The 18,463-nt window shown below is 37.1% G+C and overlaps 1 protein-coding gene across 8 annotated transcripts in view; it reads right to left on the bottom strand.

Annotated features, from left to right (window-relative positions):
- The window catches only part of LINGO2 (leucine rich repeat and Ig domain containing 2), a 1,154,206-nt gene that overhangs the window by 582,693 nt on the left and 553,050 nt on the right, over positions 1 to 18,463 (bottom strand). For all 8 annotated transcript variants that reach the window (XM_025281406.3, XM_044939737.2, XM_044939739.2 and 5 more), the window contains one exon: positions 15,329 to 15,408. The gene's annotated coding sequence lies outside the window, so the exon portion shown is untranslated. The remainder of the gene's footprint in view (positions 1 to 15,328; positions 15,409 to 18,463) is intronic.

The raw sequence follows: 18,463 nt of genomic DNA, 5'->3' as shown, positions 1-18,463 counted from the left end.
CACTACTTCGAAAGTGAGGTGATATCACTGCTCTTAGTTTGAATAAAGAAGTGAATAAAACCAGAATGAAATTGAAGTAAATAATATTATTTGATATTATTATTTTTAATGAGTAGAAACTGGCTGATCTACTGAAACTTTTTTAAAAGACTAGTTCAACAAGGTACTTACTGGCATCATATAATACAAATAAAAGTCAGGTAGTAAGTTAGTTTTTTTACTTTGGAATGGCAATCTTGTATTATATTCAAAAAGCATTTGGATCAAAAGTTAAAAAAAAATATCAAACAGGAAACTAGGAAGTTCCAAGTTTCTATTCCTTCACAAGAAGAAAGAACGTAATTACACATTACTTGAAAGAATCTTATGAAAACTCTGGAAATCAATGATACAGTAACCAAGCAAATGCTCAGTCAAGACAGTGAAGAAGTGAAGTGAAGAGAAGTCGCTCAGTTGTGTCTGACTCTTTGCTACCACATTGACTGTAGCCCACCAGGCTCCTCGGTCCATGGGATTTTCCAGGCATGAATACTGGAGTGGGTTGCCATTTCCTTCTCCAGGGGATCTTCCCGACCCAGGGATCGAACCCGGGTCTCCCACATTGTAGGCAGACGCTTTACCGTCCAAGCTCAATCAAGAAAAGGCACATTCAAATCAGTAGGGAATTTTGTGGTGTTTTACTCACCCTTGTCCCATTCCCTCATGGGTATAGCCTTACATAGTCAGGGAGAAGTGACCCAATTCCTAGTTCCCTGCCTCAAGCTAGAATGAGCAGAGTAGAATATATTTGCAAAGTTCTAACCTGTCTGCACTCTGACAAAATAATTTCTGTCTCACCTGACTCAGAGCTTAGACGGGGAAGAGCAGCAAAGTTTAGATTTCAGGTCGGAAGCCATGTGAAGCGTGGCAGGCCTACAAAACCGCAGGGGCCCTGCAGTTTCACAGAAGTCTGAGGTAAGGTGACAGGCAGAAAAATATCATAGGATATCTAAGACATTGAGAAGAAGCTGGAATAAGCCTCTTTGGGAAATTAAGGCCTTGAAAACAGTGACTAGCATCAGCAAATTACTGGACTAGGAAGCTCCAGGCTCTTATTCCCCTACAGGAATATTAAATCAACTATAGATTGATGAAGATAGTTTTATGAAAGCCCTAAAGACAAATCAAAGATCTACAGTTTGGACAGACTAGCGTAGGGAAGAAAGTATATACACAAATACCCAGACAGGACACATGCCCAGAAAAGACCTGAGAAGGTCTCAACCTTTTACTGGGCTTATTAGTGATGGTCTTTTGTACAGAGACAGTCTGCGATCACTGGGAGAGAAGACGACTTCTTTTACAAATGCCTGATTTTCAACAAAAGACCACAGGCATTTAAAGGAACGGAAATACGCCCCATCACAAAAGGTTAAACTGGTGACTTTTTAAATTTTGACCTTATTTCTTTTGTACTTGGAAGTTTATACCTTTGACCACCTTCATCCTCCTCTCCTTCCTTCCTCCTCTGGGAACCACACATCTGATTCAGCTAATTTCTGATAACATGGCTTCATTTTAGCAAAAGCATGCCACTTGACAACACAGTATCAAACTATGCACTTCCAAATTGTCTCAACAATGGAACAGCCAAGCTCTCACACAGTTTGGAAACTAATACTAGTGGAAGCAAAGGAACCATGACACAGCCCACCAGAGGAAATGGCTGGTGGAGTGATGGAGCTTCACACAGGCTGCATGGGTGAGAGCCCTAGGCACTTTGTCCAAATCCTGCTGCCCTCCTGGATCACTCTCATGCCTACTACCCACTGCCATCCCCAGTTTCAAATGGCTGGACAGATAGTTTTCCCAACTCAGAAATGGACAGTGCAATCATTCTTCTGCAATAAATTCTAAACAGCATGATTTAGCTGAGATTCTACAGTCATAAGATTGCTTTGTACCCAATGAAACCAGACAAAATGGATAGATGGTAATCCTTTAATTGGCTAATGGGAAATTAAAAGTTGGGCAAAATTGATAGGTTCAATTTTCATCAGCAGATAATTGTTCTTAGAAATAATATCCTAGAGGTCAAAATTTTAATCTTTTATCTTAAAACAGGTTTATAAAAAAGGGAGGAGGAAGAATGTAGAGAAGTGGGAAAAAGAGGACCATCCAGAAATGAAAAACTACAATATAAAATTATGCTTGTTTCTTTTTTTAACTATTATTCTTAATTTTGGAAAAAATACCCATGAAATAAACATGATCATCTTAACCATTTTGGTCTACAGTTCATTTTTAAGTCACTAGTGGCATTAACTACATTCGCATTGCTGTGAAGCCATCACCACCGTGTATCTGCAGAACTCTTTTCATCTTGGAATGAACTCCTAAACCCATTAAACAACAACGCCTCATTCACCTGGAGTCGTTTTTTGCAACAACTAGAAAAAATGCTGTTTCTTGTTGAAAAGAAAAGGTACAAACTCTCCCTTTTTATTGAAGCATAGTTGCTGTATGATAAGTTATAAGTATGTGTGCGTGGGTGTTAAGTCACTTCAGTTGTATCTGACTCTGTGACCCCATGGACTGTTGCCTGCCAGGCTCCTCTGTCCATGGGATTCTCCAGGCAAGAACAGTGGAGTGGGTTTCCATGACCTCCTCCAGGAGATCTTCCCAACGCAGGGATCGAACTTGTGTCTCCTACAGCATCTCATTGCAGGCAGATTCTTTACCACTGAGCCACTGGGGAAGATCAAGTTACAGGGATACAATAGAGTGATCCACAATCTTTAAATTTATAGTTATTATAAAGTATTGACTATATCCCCTGTGTCATAAATATCCTTGTAGCTTATTTTGTATATAAGAATATTTGCCTCTTAATGCCTTAATTCCTCTCCGCTATCCCTCTCCCCACTGGTAACCATTAGTTTGTAGTTTGTTTTCTGTATCTGTGAGTCGGTTTCATTTTTGTTATATTCACTGGTTTTTTGTATTTTTTTAGATTCCACATATAAATGATATCATACAGTATTTGTCTTTCTATGTCTGATTTATTTCCCTTAGAATAATATACTCCAAGCCTTTCCCTATTGTTGCAAGTGGAAAAATTTCATTATTTTCATGGCTAGGTGGTATTCCATTATTCCACAATATCACACGCACACACATTTAGGTTGCTTCCATATCTTGGAACTTCTAAATAATGCTTCTATAAACATTGGGGTGATGTATCTTTTTGAAGTAGTTGGCTTTTTTGGGAGTATTTGCTTGTTTGTTTATTTTGGATACATACCCAGGAGCGCAATTGCTGGTTTATATTGTAGTTCTAGTTTTCCTTTTTTGAGAAAGCTCCATACTGTTTTACCTGGCAGCTGTACCAATTTACATTCTCACCAGCAGTGTATGAAGTTTCTGTTTATTCCATATCCTCATCAACAATTATTATTTGTGCTCTTTTTGATGGTAGCCAGTCTGATGAGTGTGAGGTGATATCTCATTGTGGTTTTGATTTGCAAATCCCTGATGATTAGCATTGTTGAGCATCTTTTTAAGTGCCCATTGGCCACCTGCATTTCTGCTTTGGAAAAATGTCTATTCAGGTCTTCTTTTGGCTATTTTTTTATATTAAGTTAGTTGTATGAGCTATTCATACATGCTGAATGTTAACCCCTTATCAATCATATCATTTGCAAATATTTTATTCATTCAGTAGGCTGTATTTTCAATTTATTGATAGTTCCCTTGCCATACAAAAATTTTTAAGTTTAATTAGGTCTCATTTTTGCTTTTATTTCCTTTGCTTTAGGAGGCAGATCAAAAAATACTGCTATGATTTATGTCAAAGAGTGTGCTGCCTGTGTTTTCTGCTAGGAGTTTTATAGAATCCTGTGTTGCATTTGTTTTTAATCCATTTTTACTTTATTTTTGTATATGGTATTGTTCTAAATTCATTGATTTACATGATGATGTTCTAAATTCATTGATTTACATGATGATGTCCAGCTTTTCCAACACCTCTTGCTGAGGAGACTATGTTTTCCCTAAAATAAATTCTGTCTCCCTTGTCTTAGAATAAACGATAAGAATTGAATGGGTTTATTTCTTAGTTCTTTATTCTGTTCCATTTATCTATATATCTGTTTTTGTGCCATTACCCTACTGTTTTGATTTCTGTAACTTCGTAGTATAATCTGAAGCCAGGAACTCTGATTCCTCTGGCTCGGTTCTTTCTGAAGACAGTTGGCTATTTGGGATCTTTTGTATTTTCATTCAATTTTTAGAATAATTTGTTCTAGTTTTGTGAAAAATTCCATTGATATATTGATGGAGACTGCCTTGCATCTGTCGATAGCCTTGAGAACTATGCTCATTTTAACAATAGTAATTTTTCCAATCCAACAGCATGCTTTCTATCTGTTTGTATCATCTTCAGTTTCTTTCATCATTGTGACACAGCTTACCAAGTGCAGGTCTTTTATCTCCTTAGGCAGGTTTTATGGCTAGGTAGCTTACTCTTTTCGATGGAATGGTAAATGGGATCATTTCCTTATCTTTCTGACAGTTCATTGTTAGGGCATAGAAATGTGTAAGGAATATTTTAAAATTTTAATGACATTACACACAATTGTTACAAGGAGAAAACATGATTCAGAGGAGGCACAAAATTGCAGTTTCATAACTGATCCTGACAACAACTCAAGTAAATTGGGGTCTGCATTAGATGTAAAAATACAGCAATTTCAGACTCCTTTATTTACAAGTAAACTATATAAACAGCACAGTTCTGTTTGTCAAAATGCCTATTCTGAGAATGTCATCATGGATGAAGAAAGCTAGGTAGGCAGCTAATGCACACAATTCTTACTTAACACAATAAGAATTCTAAATGAAAATTAGAACTAGAGGCCAACACCAAATATGAGAACAAATTTCTGTGTATTAATTTTGTATCCTAAATCTATTAAATACATTGATTGGCTCTAGTAGTTTTCTGGTGGTATTTCTAGAATTTTCTAAGTGTAGTATCATGTCACCTGCAAACACTGACAATTTTAATTCTTCCTTTCCAATTTGGATTCCTTTTCTTTTTTGTCTGATTCCTGTGGACAGGAATTGTAATACTATGCTGAATAAAAGTGGCAAGGGTGGACATCCTTATCTTTTTTTCTGATCTTAGGGGAAATGCTTTCAGCTTTTCACCATAGAGCATGATGTAAGCTGTGGTCTATCATATATGGCCTTTATTATGCTGAGGTATTTTTCCTCTATGCCCATTTAATGAAGAGGTTTCTTTCTTTCTTTCTTTCTTTTTTGACCATAAATGGATGCTGAATTTTGTCAAAAGAATTTTACCCTTCTATTGAAATGTCATATGGCTTTTATTGTTCAATTTATTAAAGTGGTAAATCTCACTGATCAATTTGCCATATTGAAGTCTTTGCATCCTTGGGATAAATCCAACTTGATCATGGTGTATGATCCTTTTAACATATTGTTGGATTTGGATTGCTAATATTTGGGTGAGGATTTTTACACCATGTTCATCAGTAATATTTTGTTGTTATTTAGTTGCTAAGTCATGTCCATCTCTTTTGCAATACCATGCAACATAGCCTGCCAGGCTCCTCTGTCCATGGGATTTCCCAGGCAAGAATATTGGAATGGGTTGCCATTTCATTCTCCAGGGTATCTTCCCAACCTAAGAAATGAACGCACATCTCCTGCATTGGCAAGTGGATTTTTTACCACTAAGCCACCTGGCAAGCCCTTGTATTTATGTGTGTGTGTGTGTGTGTGTGTGTGTGTGTGGAGAGAAAGAGAGGGAGGGAGGGTAAAGGAAAGAAGGATAGAGTGGGTGTTTCCCACGTAAAATCATCAAGATACACATTCTTCTCAAGGCCACATGGAACATTCTTTAGGTTATATCACATGCTAAGCCACACAATGAACCTCCATAAATTTTTTTTAAAAATTGAAATTATATCAAACATCTTTTCTGATTACAACATTATGAGACTAGAACTCAATTACAAGAAAAAGCTGAAAAAATAAAAAAAAAAACATGTGGAGGTTAAGTAATACCTATTAAATAATAATGGATCACTAAAAACATCAAAAAGGAAATAAAAAAATACCTGCAGACAAATGAAAACAAAGATGTGATGATCCAAAATCTATGGAATACAGTAAAAGCAGTTCTAAGAGAGAAGTTTATGGTGATACAAGCTTATCTGAGAAAACAAGAAAAATTGCAAATAAGCAGCCTATCCTTAAACCTAAAGGAAGCAGAGAAAGAAAAACAAATGCCCTAAGTTAGTAGAAGGCAAGAAATCATAAAGAGCAGAAATAAATGAAATAGAGATTTTTAAAAAGAAAAGATCAATGAAACTAAAAGCTTGTTCTTTAAAAAGACAAACAAAATTGATAATCCTTTAACCTGACTCATCAAGGGAAAAAAAAAAAAAAAAAAGGAGAGGACCCAAATCAATAAATTCAGAAATGAACAGGACAAGTTACAACTGACAATACAGAGGTACAAAAGACCATAAGAGACCACTATGAACTACATGTCAATAAAACAGACAACTTAGAAGAAATGGATACATTCTTAGTCATGTACTATTTCCCAAGAGTGAACAAGGAGGAACTAGACAATCTGAACAGACAAATTACCAGTAATTAAATTGAATCAGTAATTAAAAAATTCCCAACAAACAAAAGTCCAGGACCAGATGACTTCACAAGGGAATTCTACTAAACATTTAGAGAAGTTAGCACCTATTCTCAAACTATTCCAAAGAATTGTAGAGGAAGGAACAGTTCAAGTCCTTAATATCACTGTGATACTAAAACAAGACAAAAATATCAGAAAAAAATAAAATTACAGCCTAATATCACTGATGAGGCTTCCCTGGTGGCTTGGCAGATCAGCCTGTAAATAAATAGCACTTATATATACATGCTATTGTTTTAAATGTCTGATTTCTTAGTTTCAAATGCATTTTAACAGCTCTGCATTTGTACTCTCCTCTCATAATTACTGTTTTCGATATTGTGTTTTGCATCTAATTGTTTTTTGTATCCCTTAATTGCTAACTGTGGATAGAGAATTTTACTATTGTCTTTTAACCTCACTGCTAATGATTTCCTCCTTTTACTGTATATTTGCTTTAACCAATGAGGTTTTTAATTTTGTAATTTTCGTGTGTCTATTTGTGGCCTTTTCTTTTCTGCCTAGACGAGTTCTTTTAGTATTTTGTTGTAAAGTTGGTTTGGTTGTGCTGTATTCTTTTACCTTTTTCTAGTCTATAACACTTCTATTCTCTCCATCAAATATGAAGGAAAGCCTTGTTGGGTAGAGTATTTTTGGTTACATATATATCGAGAGTCCCTTGGACTGCAAGGAGATCCAACCAGTCAACCCTAAAGGAAATCAGTCCTGACTATTCACTGGAAGGACTGATGCTGAAGCTGAAACTCCAATACTTTGGCCACCCAATGCAAAGAATTGACTCATTGGAAAAGACCCTGATGCTTGGAAAGATTGAAGGCAGGAGGAGAAAGGGACGACAGAAGAGATGGTTGGATGGCATCACCAACTCAGTGGACATGAGTTTGTGCAAGCTCCAGGAGTTGGTGATGGGCAGGGAAATCTGGTGTGCTGCAGTCCATAGGGTCGCAAAGAGTCGGACACGACTGAGTAACTGAACTGATATATATATATATATAGTTTTTTTTTCCCCTTTCATCACTTTAAATATCTCATATCATTCCCTTCTAGCTTGCGGTTTCTGCTCAAAAGTCAGCTGATTGCCTTATGAGAGTTCCTTTTATGTTACTTGTTAACTTAGGCTTGCTGCTTTTAGTATTTTCTTTCCAGTGTTTGCTATTTTAATTACAATCTGCCTTGGTTTCTTCCTCTTTCAGTAAATACTGCATGGAACTCTCTGTCCTTCTTGAAATAGGATGACTATTTCCTTCAAATAGTTTCTCAGTTGCCCTCTCTCCCTATTCTCCTTCTGAGACTCCTGTAGTGAGGATAATAGTGTGCTTGACCCAGAGGTCTCTTAAAACTATCCTCATTTCTTTTAATTCTTTTTTCTTTCTTCTGTTCTGCTTCAGTGATTTCCACTACTCTGTTTTCAGCTGGCTGATCCATTCCTCTGTATCATTTAATCAACTTACTATTCATCCTTCTAGTGTATGTTTTCATTTAATTATTGTACTCTTCCCCTCTGTTTGGTTCTTTATATTTTCTAACTCTTTGTGAATAATGTTTAACTTCTCACTCTGCATCCATTTCTTCTTCTTCTGAGAGAAGAATGGATCATCTTCATGATCATTATTCTGGACTCCTTCTCAGGTAGATTGCCTACGTTCACTTTACTTAGTTCTTCTTGGGTTTTATCTGGTCCTTATGTGGAACATGTTCCTCTGCCACTTCATTTTTCCTAAGTTGCTGTTTGTATCTTTATGTATTTGGTAGATTAGATATGTTTCCCAATCTTGGAGAAATAGCATAATGTAGGAAACATTCCATGCATCCCAGCAGCACACTTCTCTCTTGCCACACAAAATGTATGCTCTGGAGTCTCCCCCCCTGAGGGCTGTCTGAGTCCCGTTGTGGTGAGCAGACTATGTCAGCAGTCTGGTAGGCTTGACTTATTCCTGGTTTGGTTTGTTGCTAGGCCCTGCCGTGTGTGAAGGCTATTGGTTACTGGTTGGTACCACCTGGTCATGAGAAGCTGACTACAGAACCCCAGTGGCCCCCATGGGTTACTGTTGGCTGACTGCTGGATGGATTCGGGGTCTGGAAGATCCATGGCTCTTCTCCACTCACTGGTAGATTATGCCAGGTTCTGGGGTTAGTGCTGTACTTCTGGCAGGCAGCACAATGACCTGAAATGTGTTTGCAAGGCCCAAAGCTCTTGTCCTGAAGTTTGTGTTGGCCTGCTAGTGGGGAGGGCAGGCCCCAGATATTCCCAGGGCATGGTCTGGCATGCTGAGGACAGGATGAGTCCACGGGTTGTATGATTTAGTTTTCCTGCATGTGGAATCTACCTCTTAGTATGTGAGGCTAGTCAAGTCAAGAGCAGTCTTCCTGAGAGCAGAATCAGAGCCCATGTGATTCTGGGACTGATCTCTGCCTGCTCATGGATGGAGCTTGTTCCTGGGCCCTCTGATAGGCAGGATCATGCTCCAGGTTGCAATGGGCTCAGGAGGACTTTAGGCAGACTGCTGGCTGATGGGTGGGGCTGTGACCTCATCTGATGTGTTGCTTGGCCTGAGAGGCTCCAGTACTAGCACCTACTGGCTATTGGGTGGGCCCATGTTTTGGTGCTAAGGAGCTAGTGGGAGGATCCCCTAGCTGTCAACAATGGTGCCTGTCAACACCAGTGTCCACGTGGCAGAAGAAACTCTAAAAATTGCCGCCAGGGTCTATGTCACACCTGCCAGTTCCCCTGCCTCTTCAGGAGTCTCTCCAAGACAGTAGTAGTTTTGTGTGGTTTTGTATGCTCCCTTTAAGAGGGAAGTCTCTATTTCCCTCAGTCTTGTAGGATTCCCCAAATTAAGTACCACTGGCGTTCCAAGCCAAATGCTCTGCAGGCTCATTTTCCCAGTGCAGGACTCCTAGGCAGGGGAACCTGATTTGAGGTTCAGAACTCTCACGCCTTTGGGAGAACCACTGTAGCATAATTATCTCCAGTTTGTGGTTCACCTACCCATTGCTATGGGACTTGACTATATGGCAAGGTCACCTCTCCTATCATCTCATTGTAGTTCCATGTTTTTAGTTTTAGAAGATTTTTTTCTGGTAGATACTGGCTTCCCTGGTGGCTCAGACAGTAAAGAATCTGCTTGCAATGCAGGAGACCTGGGTTTGATCCCTGAGTCAGGAAGATCTCCTAGAGAAGGGAATGGCTATCCACTCCAGTATTCTCACCCAGAGAATTCCATGGACAGAGGAGCCTGGAGGGCTACAGGCAGTAGGGTCTTAAAGAATTGGACAACACTGAGCGACTAACACTTTCACTTTTTTCCTGGCCTTTTTAATTGACGGTTGTTCTGCAAATAGTTGTTGTTTTGCTGTGCTCTGGAGAGGAGGTGCGCTTAGGGTCTTGCTACTCTGCCATCTTGGTCAATCTCTCAATAAGCTGAATTTTAAAGTTGGATGATATTGCCAGGCATGCATACATTTAAAGACATGTTTTTATACAGTTTTTCATTCTCTACCATAAAGAGGAATTTTAGATCCCTTTAGACTGAATGTTCATTCAGTGAAGGTTAATAAAGTTACGACCTTTCTTTATACTCCCTCTAAATTTCCACTTGCCTTTTAATTTTGGGGTATCTAGGGGATTGTTCATCTGAGGTAGCAAAGACACTCTTCTCAGTCACCATGGAAATGCTAATTAAAACTATAATTAGATACCACAACACATTCACTAGAGTGCTAAAATAAAAATTTCTTGTAATTTCAAGTGTTGGTAAAGAGGTGAAGCAAGTAGAACTCGTATACGCTGTCAGTGGGAAAGCAAATTAGCACAACCAGTTTGGGAAAGTTGCAGTATCTACTAAAAATGAACATATATGCAACGTATAATTAATAACATATCCAAGAGAAATGTGCATATCCATGTTCCCAAAGACAAGAATGTAAGAGCCCAAAGTGGCCATGATAAAATAGTATATAGCATTGAAAGGTAAATTATTACTGCTACACATAGAAGTCTCACATAAGTAATATTGAGAACAGGCCACACAACAAAACATGTACAAATTCTATCATTCTGTTTATGTAAAACTCAAAGAAAGATGAAATAACTAATGGCATTTGAATTTAGGAAAACTGCTATCTTATTGAGGATTGGGATTTATAATTTTGGAAGAAAAAGAGCACCTTAAACTACATTGATTTTGTATTATTTCTTAATTTGAGTGGTTAACACACATGTCTGTTGGTTTTGTGATAATTTATTGAGCTGTTCACTTATAATTTGTGCACTAAGCATATTTAAAAAAAATCTTTAATTAATCAAATATATATGATTATACCATATGCCAGATAACATATATGATATTAAAATAGAAAAATAAAAAGCACTTAATTATTCCACTGATGCATAGATTTCAAGTCTTTTTTTTTCTATGTGAATATTCATACATGGGCACTTACTTAGCATTGATAGTTTTTCTAACAGAAATTATCAAAATTGTTTAACAAAAATAAGAAAAGCTGAGTAGACCAACCTTCTATAGTCTTGGAAGCATTAAACATTAAAAAATAATCTACCAGTTCCAAAATAACGTTTCACATTAATTTACCACTAAATTTTCCTAACTTTTAAAAAATATGGAATTCCCACACAATATTGGATGCTTGGGGCTGGTGCACTGGGAGGACCCAGAGGGATGGTATGGGGAGGGAGGAGGAAGGAGCGTTAAGGATGGGGAACACATGTATACCTGTGGTGGATTCATTTTGATATATGGCAAAACCAATACAATATCGTAAAGTTAAAAAATAAAATAAAATTAAAAAAATAAGATTAAATAAAAATAACTTCTATTATTTTTCAAAAAAAAATCTATCTTAGCAAGTAAATTTGAGAGGGATAAGACATGCTTTTCATTTTTTTTTTCTTGAGCAACACTTCTTTCCCTTGTGATTTGTTGATTAGGACTTCTTTTTATTTATTTGTTTCCTCTCTTTTCATGAATAATTATCATGTTTTATTTGTTTGCCATATTGGTCATTATTTTTTTCCTCATAATTTTCATCATTGTCCTTATCTTCTGCATTCTAAAAGTGCTTCTTCAGTCTTCTTTCCATAAATCTAATTATGTTAGTTGTTGCCTACAAAAGTGAGTGAAAGTTGCTCAGTCATGTCTGTTTCTTTGCGACCCCATGGAATTCTCCAGGCCAGAAGACTGGAGTGGGTAGCTGTTCCCTTCTCCAGGGGATTTTCCCAGCCCAGGAATCGAACCTAGATCTCCCACATTGCAGGCGGATTCTTTACCAACTGAGCCACCAGGGAAACCCAAGGATACTGGAGTGGGTTGCTTGTTCCTTCTCCAGAGCATATCTTTCTGACCCAGGAATTGAACTGGGGTCTCTGGCATTGCAGGCAGATTCTTTACGAGCTGAGCTACCAGGGAATTCCCTCACCTATGAAGTTCAATTTAATTCTTCTATTATGTTTTCTGTTTCCTTTTAATCCTTTGTATTTCAACTTTTTCAATATTAATGGCTTGTATTTCTAAGTTAATCAATGCATATGTTAAGGATAAAACACAATTTTCTAAACTATCTTTCTGGTTTTCATATTAACTCACTGATCTACATATGCTTTACCTCAGGTTTTCATTCCCCACATTAAAGTAATCATTGTCAAGATCATGTTTGACTTTGATTGTGTTGTTGCTATTGCTTCTGTATTTGAGAATGTGAGAAAATCCATTGAAGGGTAGTATTTCTCAACAGACAAGGCATAAGACTGACCATTAGCCCTTGGTCCTACTGATAACTTGATTTTTCTGTATAAAGCCTCTAAGCTTCACAGTTGAGTAGACTGTGAACAATCTCAGGCCTAAATTCCAATGAGTATCAGGCATTCAAAGCCTCTGTTAGAATGCTAGTGAACCATCCTCTCTCCACACTGTCGTTCTCTGATCACACACATACACAATATTATTACTATCGTCACTAATCCCATTATCACCACACCTGCAAAACCTATCTTTATCCTTGGTTACAATGCATTTCCATAAGTCCTTCCTTCCTTTCTACCCTTTTCAGAGGGATCAGGAAAGATAATGCTAAAATGGATACAGATATGAAGGCACTGATTGAAGGGAGGTGCCAAGATATGGCTGCTTAACTCTTTAAGTCATACCAATCATGGATCTCTGAGTTAGCAGGCAGAAAGTAAGTGAGGAACACAGAGTCTTGCTCTCTATTACTTAAGGCCATGGGCTTGCTCTACTTCAGATGGCAAATTTTAATTTAGTAATATGGAGTCTTCCCAGAAGCTAATAATAGATTGGTTGAAAGTCTCAGTTTTGAATTTTGTCATAAATTTTCATCTTTATCGCACCCTTATAGCCATTTTAAGTTGTGTTAAGGACTATTAATCTGGTAGAACTTCCAAACAACAACTGACATCTTAAACTGTGATTAAAAAACCAACCCATCAGCATCATTTGGAGAAAAATTCAATCTTCCTCTAATATTTACTCACAACCAAAAGTTATTCCTGTGCAATATTACTTTGACACAGATGGCAAAATAGTTATTAATAACATAGCACATGTAAATATTTGGATCCATCTCAGTAGAACTGAGAAAGCCACAAAACTGTCTTATGAAGTAAATTTTCATTGCTGACTCAGTGTTCATTTTCCTTTGCCCCCAAAGTGCTGTAATCTTCTTTGGTACTTTTTGAAATAAACAAGTAACATTTATTTTCAGACTTTTTTAGTGTAGTGGGGAGAGGAATTCATTTACATTTCATAGCTGGCCCAGATCGACTTTATTTCTTAGAATTATACAAGGTCTATACACTGTTCAGGAAGTGACAAGGCCCAGCCTTCTAAATACAACTTAACTTCACTTTTCAAAGAATAAATAAAATGAAAAAAGAAGGGGAAAAAACATATCATGAGAAAATCAGCAGCATATAAAATTTTTTTTAAGTCTTGGTTTCTTATAAATAAAAAGAAATCATCTTTATAAACTCAACTTTTTTTTCATGTTAATTGTTTTATATAACTCTTTTAAGATACTTTGTTATGGTCAATTCCCTTTCAATGATTGAGAACAATTCAATCTTTTGTCCCTTAGATTATAAAACAAGCTTCTTGCTGTATGTTGAGGCAATAGGAGCAGTATGAAAAGACATGGACTAGAAGCCTGAATGTAGATCTACAGTCTGGTCTACAGGTTGGTGCCAATCTCCACATGCTAATTGGTCTGTATCATGAGAAGTGTGGAAACAGAGGACAAGCATTAGAAACTTTTATAGACATTTAGTAATTTTATGTCTGTAAGATAATGACAAATGATAATAAATATGTGGATTTGTATATTTTAGCATATTATATTTATATGCCTTTTAGTCATTTCCTAGTAATAATTTTTTAGCAATTTTATAAAAGCATTCAGTCTATAATGGATTTAAATGAATTAACAGTGACTGACCCTTAACCACAGGGTCTGAGAAGCACAGAGCTATATGCACATGGAATGGATTCGTCATGCTGGACCTCAATTTCTCCACCTCTAAAAATATGAGAAAATATCTCAACTTTGTCTTCCATAGAGATTATATGGAAACTAGACAGAATTACTTATTCATAAATTATTTATAAGCTCTAATGTGAAGAGCTGTCTCATTGGAAAAGACCCTGATGCTGGGAAAGACTGAAGGCATGAGGAGAAGGGGGCGACAGAGGGTGAGATGATTAGGCGGCATCACTGATTCAAGGGGCATGAGTTTGAGTGAACTCTGGGAGATAGTGAAAGACAGGGAAGCCTGGAGTGCTGCAGACCATGGCGTCACCAAGAGTCAGACACAACTGAGCAACTGAACAGCATAAAACTTCATATAAGTATATGGCTGTTATATTCTAAGTAATAATCACTTGGGAAACAGCACAGTATCTTAGCTAAAAGCAGCTTGGTATTTATTAGATGCCTAATACATGTCTTTTGGCTTTCTGCATAAACATAAGAACAGAAACTCAGGCATCAGACAGAACGACATTCAATTGTCACAGGAGCAAAGTGTGATTTAACGCAGGCCACACATCTTTCAAAAGCACAATTTCTCCATCAGCAAAATGAGAGTAATAATACCTTCAAACTTAAGGGTTGTTGTGATATGCAATAAAGTAATGCAGCATTTAGTATTTAGTACGTGACACATGGAATGCATTCAATAAATATTAGTCATATCTTTTATCTCCTCTTCTTTGTTAAGGAAATGCTCAACTGTTCATAGGCAATTTCTTACTTAATTCATAGGAAAATACAACAAGGAAACAACCATAATCTCCATTTTAAAATTAGAAAATAAGACTGAAAGAATTAAGGAACTTTCACAAAGTCACAAAGCTAATTTAAATCCCTGTCTGTCTGTAACAGAATTGGTGACTTTTCCCACCTAATGCCATCTCCCTAAGGTATTCTAAGTAATGAGAATAAATTTCATAGGCAATATTTTAGAAGCATTCTCATTTTTATTTATAAGCTCTGAGGATATTTTGTGTAAGAAATGGCATCAACAGACTTAATAATGCATAAAAGAGACACCCATGAACCATCTCTTTCACTTACCAGTTTGACTCGTCGGTCTCCTCATGCTGGGGCACTTTTAGTATACTCTCTAAGTCTCTTTTCATAACCTTGTTTCAAGGCTGCCAAAACATGCAAAAAGAAAAATGATATTTGCTTCTGGAAGGATTTCCATATATTAGTGGCCAGAATAATAATAATTCAAATTTACATAGCATGTTTTATAAAGCATTTAAAGAAACACAATAGGAATTAACCTTTTCACATGTTTGGTGTTTTGCATCCTGAAAGCAAATATAGTATCATGCTTTACCCTGGAATTCTCAGAACATGACAAAGTATCTATCATCTAGCCATTTATTAAATTCTTTCCTTTTTTTTTTTGTTAAATAGTTGAAAGAAGGAAACTTATGTTCAAATAATTAATATATTTGAAGATTTTCAATCTTTCACTTCAGAAGGCAAAATGGTATTTTGTTATAATGCACTTGTCTGAAGAGAAGAAGAAAATAAACCTGAAGGAGAAAGTATTTTTTGCTATGCCAATAAACCTGACATTTCAAAGGATAAAATTTGACAATGAGGTCAACATGCAAGACACAGATTATTCTGCATAGTTTCAGTATTTAATAATTATTGAATGAAACTAAAAATCTATTATCAAAAATAATGACTATATATTTATACAGGAAATTTAAATTCAATGAATTTTAAGTATGAATTTACTTTTGGAGTAACTATACATTTGAAAAAGGGAGATAAAATGTTCTTTTTAGATTTAGAATGTTTTTCCCATTGTCCTAATGCTACTTTCCAACTCTCCTCTGCAATCCACAAAAACAGAGAAAGAAAAAGGAAAGAAAGATTGGTAGACAAAAAAAAAAAAAAAAACACAAACAGTAAATGCTATCCTAGGATAGTGTTTATTAACTCAAAAATAAGTGTAATGAGATGAAGTGTTTCTTAAATTAATTAATCACTGGTCTTCTAAATCATATTTTATACCATTGTCTCTTTGATATTGTGACTTTTTTGACCAATAATAATAGTCATATCATATCATAAGGTGATGATGACTACTTTTTTGCTTACAATGTATCAGGAATTGCTTTTTATCATTTTATAGGAATTGTCTAATTTAATATTTCAGATCAGATCAGTCGCTCAGTCGTGTCCGACTCTTTGCAATCCCATGAATCGCTTAACATCAGGCCTCCCTGTCCATCACCAACTCCCGGAGTTCACTCAGACTCATGTCCATCGAGTCAGTGATGCCATCCAGCCATCTCATCCTCTGTCATCCCCTTCTCCTCTTGCCCCCAATCCCTCCCAGCATCAGAGTCTTTTCCAATGAGTCAGCTCCTCACATGAGGTGGCCAAAGTACTGGAGTTTCAGCTTTAGCATCAGTCCTTCCAAAGAAATCCCAGGGCTGATCTCCTTCAGAATGGACTGGTTGGATCTCCTTGCAGTCCAACGGACTCTCAAGAGTCTTCTCCAACACCACAGTTCAAAAGCATCAATTCTTCGGTGCTCAGCCTTCTTCACAGTCCAACTCTAATATCCATACATGACCACTGGAAAAACCATAGCCTTGACTAGCCGAACCTTTGTTGGCAAAGTAATGTCTCTGCTTTTGAATATGCTATCTAGATTGGTCATAACTTTCCTTCCAAGGAGTAAGAATCTTTTAATTTCATGGCTGCAGTCACCATCTGCACTGATTTTAGAGCCCAGAAAGATAAAGTCTGACACTGTTTCCACTGTTTCCCCATCTATTTCCCATGAAGTGATGGGACCGGATGCCATGATCTTCGTTTCTGAATGTTGAGCTTTAAGCCAACTTTTTCACTCTCCACTTTCACCTTCATCAAGAGGCTTTTGAGTTCCTCTTCACTTTCTGCCATAAGGGTGGTGTCATCTGCATATCTGAGGTTATTGATATTTCTCCCGGCAATCTTGATTCCAGCTTGTGCTTCTTCCTGCCCAGCATTTCTCATGATGTATTCCACATATAAGTTAAATGAACAGGTTAACAATATACAGCCTTGACGAACTCCTTTTCCTATTTGGAACCAGTCTGTTGTTCCATGTCCAGTTCTAACTGTTGCTTCCTGACCTGCATACAAATTTCTCAAGAGGCAGATCAGGTGGTCTGGTATTGCCATCTCTTTCAGAATTTTCCATAGTTTATTGTGATCCACACAGTCAAAGGCTTTGGCATAGTCAATAAGCAGAAATAGATGTTTTTCTGGAACTCTCTTGCTTTTTCCATGATCCAGCGGATGTTGGCAAGTTGACCTCTGGTTCCTCTGCCTTTTCTAAAACCAGCTTGAACATCAGGAAGTTCACAGTTCACATATTGCTGAAGCCTGGCTTGGAGAATTTTGAGCATTACTTTACTAGTGTGTGAGATGAGTGCAATTGTGTGGTAGTTTGAGCATTCTTTGGCATTGCCTTTCTTTGGGATTGGAATGAAAATTGACCTTTTCCAGTCCTGTGGCCACTGCTGAGTTTTCCAAATATGCTGGCATATTAAGTGCAGCACTTTCACAGCATCATCTTTCAGGATTTGGAATAGCTCAACTGGAATTCTATCACCTCCACTAGCTTTGTTCGTAGTGATGCTTTCTAAGGCCCACTTGACTTCACATTCCAGGATGTCTGGCTCTAGGTCAGTGATCACACAATCGTGATTATCTGGGTTGTGAAGACCTTTTTTGTACAGTTCTTCTGTGTATTCTTGCCACTTCTTCTTAATATCTTCTGCTTCTGTTAGGTCCATACCATTTCTGTCCTTTATCGAGCCCATCTTTGCATGAAATGTTCGTTTGGTATCTCTGATTTTCTTGAAGAGATCCCTAGTCTTTCCCATTCTGTTGTTTTCCTCTATTTCTTTGCATTGATTGCTGAGAAAGGCTTTCTTATCTCTTCTTGCTATTCTTTGGAACTCTGCATTCAGATGTTTATATCTTTGCTTGTCTCCTTTGCTTTTCACTTCTCTTCTTTTCACAGCTATTTGTAAGGCCTCCCCAGACAGCCACTTTGCTTTTTGCATTTCTTTTCCATGGGGATGGTCTTGATCCCTGTCTCCTGTACAATGTCATGAACCTCATTCCATAGTACATCAGGCACTCTATCTATCAGATCTAGGCCCTTAAATCTATTTCTCACTTCCA

The sequence above is a fragment of the Bubalus bubalis genome, chromosome 3 (assembly GCF_019923935.1).
Source record: "Bubalus bubalis isolate 160015118507 breed Murrah chromosome 3, NDDB_SH_1, whole genome shotgun sequence".
Taxonomy (NCBI): domain Eukaryota; kingdom Metazoa; phylum Chordata; class Mammalia; order Artiodactyla; family Bovidae; genus Bubalus; species Bubalus bubalis.
The sequence above is the reverse complement of the archived record's forward strand: the minus strand, read 5'-3'. Positions and strand labels throughout refer to the sequence as shown.